Raw genomic sequence first — 8,680 nt, forward strand, 5'->3', positions numbered from 1 at the left:
AACAACTGCTTACTCCTACAAGGAAGATATTTCTTAAGATGCTGGTCTACCAAAGACCACCTGAAAAGCTTCTGCAGAACCCTTTGTTTTGCATTTGGCTTGGGATCAGCTCCTGAGTTCAGCAGAGATTATGGCTGTGTTATTGTTGTTGGAGTTTTGTTGTTGTTTTACTGTAAGAATAACTGTTATCAAACAGCAGCATTTTGGTTGGGCCATTACCAAGGAGGAAGGCAGAGCAAACTGTCTCCCTGTGCTAAGTAAACCCCGATCTCTTTAATAATCACAGTCTGCAGACAAAGTAACACAGAAAATATGCTCCTGGGCCCCATCAGACGTACCCCTAATTTGTAAATGCACAGCTTTTTATAGTCAAAAGTTACACTTGGAAAGGTCAAGCAAGCAAGGAAGAATGCATGACTTGTGTATTTTCCCCTTTCCCTTGCAGAACAGCTGCCCAAGCTTCATTTAGAGATTCATGCATGAGTTTGTAAGGAATCTTGAACTCATGCCCGGGGAACCTGATGGCATGAAGGTTCAGACTGAGCCAGCCAAAACGTGGTTTTTGTGGTGCCCGGTTTCGTCATGTACGTGTTAACACTGGGCCTGACCCAGAACTTCCCTGAAAGTTTTCTGTTTGCTCCAGTGCATCCTTCCTTAGGTGTGTATATAAGGGAATCCCAGGAGATGCTATTGGTGAGAGAAATGGAAAAACTGATTATTTTATTACTGCAGCATCGTGAGGGAGCCTTGCTGGGCAGACACTCAGGCTTTGCATTCTTGCAGGGAAAACTATTCAGGAAAGTCCTAGCCTAGGAGAGGTGTCTGCAGGTTTTCCACTCACCAACAAGCTGATGTAAACCTCTCTCACCTATGTGTTTACTTTGACCTGCTTACCCGAGTGGAAGGGACAGCAGCTCTGTCTCTGCTTTGAAAGACTCTTCTCCTAATGAGGAGGTAACACCGGTGAAAGACAGTCCCCATGCAAGCAGTGTTGCCTAAACAGAGCAGGAGCAGGAAAGGAAAAGAGCAAGAGGGAAGTTGAAGTGCACGGCAGGAAGCAGCCGTGCCTGAGGTCCCCCCGAAGCATAGTGGTGGTGGGCTTGGAAAGCTGCTTTCTGTTGATAACCAGGACAGCGCTGTGTCTTAGACCGTGGTGGGCCTGATGCTTGCCCAGTTCTGTGTGATGGTGGAAGCACTTTGGTTTTGTATGAAAGGTGCCTTAGAAAACCTCCCCTGTATCAACAGAACCTACTGTGTGTGAGAGGGGAAATGTTTACCTGAATCCCTGCCATGGGACTCTTTGCCTGCCCCCAAGACCGCTACATTACTTTGGGAAAACTCCTAACACACTTGTGCTCATTTTGCTTCAGTTCTCTTGTCCTGCCTTTGGTTTCATGAGCAACAGTAAAGACGAGCTTTTCATGTTTCTCATGTAGATTCCTTCCTTTCTGGGAATGGGACAAAATGGCTAGTACTCCAGTTCTAAAATCTGTGCTTCCCTAAAGACAAAGTGTGAGGTCCTTGAAGGCTGAAATGAAATTAGAGATTTTGCCTGACTTCAGCTCTACTGCTGAGGGCTTGGGCTTTTATTCTGAAATCTAAGAGGGTGTATTTATGCTGCTGTGATCACTTGATTTAGATTAAAATTCTTAATAGTGACTAACCGATTTGTTACCTGGAACGTACAACAGATGCAAGACATTTAGTGTGAAAGGAGAACACAAGATATTTATTATAGAGGCTGCCTATAAGTCCAGAGGCTTGTATATATGTAGGTGACTCTTCTATTGAGCACTGATGTTATTCAGAGAGCAAGTGCTTAGTGAGGCATCTGCTGTTAAAGCAAACTGTCTGATGCGAGCTGACATTTCTTATAAACAACCATTTTAAATGAAATTTTTCATGAGTGAGAAATTTAATCTTCCCTCTGCCTGGGGGCAGAGCAGGCAGGGAACTGGCCTTCAAGAGCTGCTGGAACAGTTCAAGGTCTGGAAAACCTGGTTTAGAGGATTTATCCTTTTGGGATGCCATTCCCCATTGCAACTGGTGCTTTGTCTCTGTCTCTGTTGTGTAAGGAATGATATTTAGGCTTGACTGTTTTGATTCCTGCAACTCCCCTGCAGGCAGAACAATGCTCTTAGGCCACTGTTGAGAGGAAATAAAGGTACAGCAAGCTAAAGGTCTTGCTTGTACTCACATGCAAAGTTGGAGTCACAGGATAATTCCCAAGTTGAGCCATTCAGTGTTTGGTACCAAAGTTTTCCAGAAATCCCCAGAAAGCAATTTGCCCATCAGCTAGCCGCAGTTTCTCTCTGCTGGGAGCTGACAAGCTCATCCTTCAAGTCCTCAGCTGTGGGCCCACAGAACTGGATCACTGATTCAGAGCCAGTACGGTAAAGTACCGGGTTCTCCCTGCCTTCAGCTGACGTTCGCCTCACTCCTTGAATAAACTGGAAGGACTGGTGGACCTTCTCCAGAGAAACCCTGAGAAATGTGTGACTAAGCCAGATTAAACTGCTGTGGAGCAGTGGGGGAATATGTGACCCTTTGCTAAATTTACCCACAGTCTCACTTGTTGGATATTTTTGTGTGACCGTAGAAATACCCTTGGTGCCTGGAGATAGGCTTATTGCTTATGACTTAGGCCTTACGCTCACTGTCTAGTTAAAGACTGTCAGATTGTTCCCACTTACATTTTTAAAACCACTCAGAGTTGGTGCTGAGTTTTGGGATGTTTTCTTTTGTTATAAAATAGGGAGCGTTACTCTCTGTCTTAACAAAACACTTTTACTTTACTGAGACTTTCTACTCTTTGACACTGGAGACTTAGTAGTACTGTCTCCCAAATCCCCTCTGACAGAACAAATCCCTCCCAGCAAATGTTTTAGCCTTGCCTGCCTTGTGATTGAGACCTACTTCAGAAACAGGGAGAAGGGCACTGCTGAAAACAAAATACAGCAGCTGATCTGGCTCTAAACCCCCTGGGTGCTTGAACTGCCTGTTGGCAGCGGGAGATCAGATGCTACTGGCGTCAGCTGCCTCTCCTCTTAAGAAATGTTTTGGCCATTTTTCTTTCTGTTTAGATACAGGCCTGAATTGGTGTGCTAGCCCATTAACCCCTCAAATGCTGTTTGTATAACTGCTGAGAAACTGCTGTGTTTCTATGGAGCTAAAAGAGCGTGTTCGGTGCTGCTGTTGAGCAAAACCCAGCATGATCCAGATCCTGGGGTCCTTGCTAGTTATGGGTAGGCCTTCGCTTAGCACCTGTTGGAACAACATCCTAACTTCTATTTTTTCTTTTTTTTTAATGAGCCAAACCCTAGATGCCAGCATTACACTCTGAGGGATGAGCTGCTCTCCACAGACTAGGACATTAGGTCATAACTAAGAGCTGAACTGCTTCTTATGTATGTCACAGTGTCTCTTCCTGCAGCTGTCCTTGCACTTGCTAAGCCTGATGTGTGGATCATGTCAGCCTCACACCAGTGAGTTTTGCACCAAGAAGCCTATCAGGACACATGCATTGGTGCAGGTATGCAGCAGCCAGGCCAGACGCAGCCCCGACGCATGGCTCCCTGCACAGCACAGCCCTCGTTATGGGCTCCTGCACCTGTTGGGCCACTGCTAAAAGGCTCTGATTATTGTGGCCTGAGCAGCCCTGAGGTGTCCCAACAGCTTCTTGTAGGCTCTGCTGGAGGCAGGCAGAGCCGCGCAGACACTGGGATGGCTGAATGCCGCATGGTTTGCCCATAGCTGGAGGTGTGGAGGTAAGCAGTGGAGGAGTGAGAGGGGTTTGTGCGTGGAGCAGAGGTGTGTCTGGATGAGGAAGCTCTCTGTCTGGCCGGAGAGGGGCAGAGGACCCCAGAGACACAGACAGGTACCCGGCCGACTGGAGGAGGTTCCCGCCTGGCAGGACTGAGGCCCGACGTGTCAGCGGACAGGTAAGGGCTGCACCTCTGGCTGCAGGGAGCTTTGTTTATTCTCCATCTGTGAACAGTATATGCTGACCTGAGGTGAGGCTGCACGAGAAAAAGGATAGCGACTCCGTAACACCAAGCCCTGCAACCACAGCCTGGAGCTCTGCTGCCTTGCTCCTGCATCCTGTTTATAACACGCCTTTGTCAGGCACTGTGCAAACTGCAGAGTCCCTGCCCTGAGCAGTTTCCAGTCTTTCCCAGCATGTGGTTCCTGGAAACCTGCAGTCAAATACCAGTAGCCACTGCTTTGTGCTCAGGGAAAATAGGATGGCCTTTATTCATGCAGATGCTTTGATTTCGGAGATGAGGGTTGCCATTGAAAAGTGGCCAGTAAATATCAGTGCTTTTAGTTACAGGGTGAAATGTGTAGCTGGTTCCCTTTGTTCCTTTACAACTGAATGCCTGCGAGCTGCTCAGTGGCTACAGGAGGTCTCTTGGCCAGTAAAGTAGGTTTCCCCCATCCCCCAGTGCCCCAGCTAGAAACAATGGAGGCCACACGGCACAAAGAGCACTGTAACAACGTTGCCAGGAGCTGACGTTGCTTTCCCTTCTGAGTTTTTCCAGGCTTATTTTTAGGCAATTTACAATTAATTCTCTTGGAGTAAAAAAAAAGCCTTTGTGGTTTCTAAGAAACTGTTGATATAAAAATCAGCCCTTTTAAAGGCTGGTATTCTGAGATGAATACCCCAAGGGAGGACAAAAATCCGGATATGTCATGCCAGGGCCCTAGGCAACGTGTTCAAAATAATGCAGAAATGCATGGTTATTTCTTGCACTTTGTACTTTTTTTTTTCTTTAAGTCTCAATCTCCAGTTCTGACTCGGGGTAATACATGTATGAGCAGCTTATGAACCCAGGCTTTTACTGTTGCTATGTTTGTGTGCATGTTTATCTTGTTCAAATCATGACATCTGAGCAGGTAAGAAGGGAGTTATCAGGGCTTCTCAGAGATCAAGAAAAGCTTGCTCAAGAGGCAAACTCTCTTTTGGGGCTCTTGGAAAGCATGCGTTTTTAGAAAGCCTTTCAAAATTCCTGTTGTCTTTGTGTCTTTGTAACTGCTTCTGCTGAAACTAAGTTAATGGCACTCAAAGCTTTAGCTTTCCATGTTCGTTTCCCTGTATGGAGTATTAAATGCACTAGTTAGTTGTCATTCATGAATGTTTGGGTTAAATTGTCCTGGAGAACTGACAAACATCTAATTTTTTTTTTAAATTGGCAGCACTGAATCAGAGCTTTGGCCTCTCCTCAAATACGTGATTACTTTAAATAAACATTAATAAAACAAGGTGAAGTGCTCTGGACCACAGGACTGTCTTTGGAGCTAGAGGTTAAGGACCTGGGTTAAACCAGAAAGGCAAAGGTTAAAGCCATGTGGTTCTGGGAGGAGGTCAGGGTCTTGCTTATTTAACTGGAACTTGGCACCAGAGCGAGTATGTGGCAACCTGAGGTATTAAGGGGAAAAGCAGGCTTGTGGCCTATTGACACCTCGGCTGGGTTTTGCTTGCTTGCTCTTGTAGGGCTTACGGGGGAAACAGTAAGTGTTTTTTGATCCCCTCCCCCCCCTCCCCCCAGACCTTTCTGCATCCAGAGGAGTTGGTGGGTCCCTGGGGAGAGGGATTTTGGCAGCTATTTCTATTCCCATCAGCAGTTCTACAAATTTGCTCTGGCTTGAAGCCACCTTCCTGGGGAAGAGCTTGCTCAGTGTATAAAAAGGGTTAAAGCACTTCAGAACCTTCCCTGGCTTTTTGTGCTAAATTACCTTAAACTTTCAACAAGTAGTGATGGCCTAGACAGATGTGTTGACATGGCAACCGCTCCAAGGAAACGCTTGTGGAGAAAGGAGAGCAGCTGGCCTCCAGTCATGACAAGGTACCTCGAGCGGGAGGCTGCAGCCACTGCCCTGACTGTGCCCCCAGATCATGCTGTCAGCGCTCTGATTAGTGTGAATAATTCATGTGTCTCTCTAACTGCCTTTAATGCAGCTGCAGTGACGTGAGCAGTGCTGACAGGACCCAACCACTAATTTGCAGCATTAATAATAATGTCCTTCTGCTTTTGCTCATAGAGTATGTTTCCAGGGAAGGAAGTTAAAGCCAGATTCTCTGTTCGGTGGTTCCAATTGCTCCTTTTTCCCCTGCACCCCTTTCCACCAGACAGATGGAGGGACTCAAAGCTTAGAGCCTGCAAGGCTGGGAACATGGGGTGGGAGTGCATGCGTGGGCTCTGACAGGCAGGACCAGTGGCTTCAGCTCCTTTTCTGCCTGCTCTGAAGGCAGCAGACCCTGCTTGCTGGAGAAATAGTGTGGCCTAGTGGCTAGGGTGCTGGGCTGGGATTTGGGAGATGCTGAGCTCCCTTTCCAGCTCTGGCATTGCTTTTCTGAGTGGAAAAGGGGGAGGATTCTGCTTTCATAGGCACCTGAAGAGTTACTTTCCTGTAGGTATCTGCTCTGTCTGTGCCTACCCTTATCTGAGTGCTGTGATCTGAGACCTTGACCGTATTTGCTGACCTGCGCTGCTACACAGTGCTCTGTGGGTCCCTCACGCAGACCAGACCCAGTGTTCTGGCTTTTCGAAGGAGAGGATCCCAGGTCCTGCAGAGCCCCAGAAAGGAGCTCCAGCGCCGTTGCAGATACATCAGCTCTGTCTTGCTTCCCCAGGCCAGCAGCAAAGCAGCCTTTCCAAGTGATTAAAAGGCAATCTGTTCGTCATATATAGAACAGCCTGTCCTGGAGTCGGGGAAGTGGCCTCTTGACTGCTGTGAGCAAAGGCTGCCTTTGCGCTCTTCTGAGAGGTTTTGCAGTTTGGCATCTGCATATCGTGGTGCCCTGCTCTTGGTACATGAACTGGGTAATGGTGCTGTATGCTGTGCTTTCAAAGAAGGCAGTAACAAGCCCTGAGAAGCTGGAGTCCTTTTTTATTTTTTTCTTTCTCCTTTCTTCTTTTTTTTTTTTTTTTTGTTTGGAGAATATTTATTGGGTCCAATGTGGTATTTTCCATGCAAGCAGACACCTGGGTTTCCCAGAGTGCTTTGCAGCACAGTGTGCTCAGCAGGCTCTGTTGAAAGGGTAATGCATACCCAGGTGATTTCAGTACATGGTATTATTTACCCTATTGACGTCAGCAGCTGCACGCTCTCAGCTTCTCTCCTTTATAGCAGCCTCTAGGAGATGAGCTGCAGAGAGCTTACGAACTCCCTAAATGTGCCTAACCTTTCCAGAACTCAGCATATAATACTCAGCTAAGTAAATGTCCATTTATGAATATTTTGGGATCAAACCCTCTATTAGCCTTCCAAAGTGTAACTCATTTTGCTCCTGTTCCACAAACCAACACTACATGGATTCTTATCAAAACACTGTAGCTTTTATTTGCTGATAAGTCAGTTCAGCAGGGACTGTTACATAAAACCATATTATAGCATTTTCCTTGCAGAAAATCACCGCAATAAAGTACCTTTTTGAGCACAGAGATCTTTTCTCAAACTGCCATATTTAAACATTTTCCTAGCACTGAGTTACAGCTCTGTGGGAAATGGAGCCTTCCTGTTAGGGACAGTGCATTGAATTTTTGCTGAAAAGACCTGAAAAATTGAACAAATACAACTTCTGAAGTAAACTGGAAAAATAAGATCGGGTCTATGAGTCTGTTTTGCCAGGATCGCCTTTATCACTGTCGATGCTTGTCTAGGAACAAAGAGAAAGCAGTGTTTCTCATGGTGTAATTTCGTTTGCTTTTTAGCTGTAGATCAGGTTCGGATTGAGCATTTTGGGTATCCTGGTGTTGTCATGGGGGGGCTGCTGTTGTGTGCTTCAGTCTCAGCTTTGATTAAAAAGCATAGCTCCTGCAGTTTGGGTTAGAAAAGGCTGCTTTGATGTGAGCTGAGTATTAACTGTAGCAGAGCTGTCTGCCTGGGTTTGCAGAAGGTTTTTGAAACAAGCTACTGTGAGGCATGTATTGAACTTCCCTTCTCATCTCCGTAGCTTTGTGTGAGTGCACAGGAGATGACAGAGGCTCCTGTTGCATGCTCCTGCAGTCTTTGGCTGGTGGGAGAGGCAAGATCCTGCACACAAGTTGACATCCACTTCCATACTGCCCTAATTCTCTCATTCGTAATTGTTCCAGTTACCATGTAAAATGCTACCACATTAGTTTATCAATTCTTTCTTTTCCTGCCTGTTTTGGTCCTGTTGGTCCTGTTGTTCCTGTTGTGCCAAGATAACTGCCATTATGGTTTGCTCTGTGTGCCCCCTGGTTCATTGCTGCTTTAGCACATAAATCTGCCTTATTTCTCCATTCAGTTTCCTGATTCCTATCCCTTTGAGCTTTTGTTTACCTCATTCACAGCTGATTACCTGTGAGATTCACCCAACTAGAAATTTCTTTCCACCTTATTTAAAATGAGCTTTCTGTTATCCAGTCTCCACCGCAAACATGCAATATAATATTCCTGTCATCAAATAATCTGAATCAGCAAAAATCACAATGCTTTTGTTGTCTTAAGTTCTAGGGTTGCTTGCAATTCTGCGTGCTGGGTTGACCTCCTTGGCAACGTTCCTTATACTTTGTCCCCAGCCAGGGTCAGGGCTACAGAACCTGCACACCATTTTCCAGCTATGTACTTGGAATGTCCATTAGTGAACAAAATTTTATTTGTGCTATAATTTTATATTCAATCTTCAAAATCTTATTCAATTTCATGTGTA

This window comes from Dromaius novaehollandiae, chromosome 21 (genome assembly GCF_036370855.1).
Source record: "Dromaius novaehollandiae isolate bDroNov1 chromosome 21, bDroNov1.hap1, whole genome shotgun sequence".
NCBI lineage: Eukaryota > Metazoa > Chordata > Aves > Casuariiformes > Dromaiidae > Dromaius > Dromaius novaehollandiae.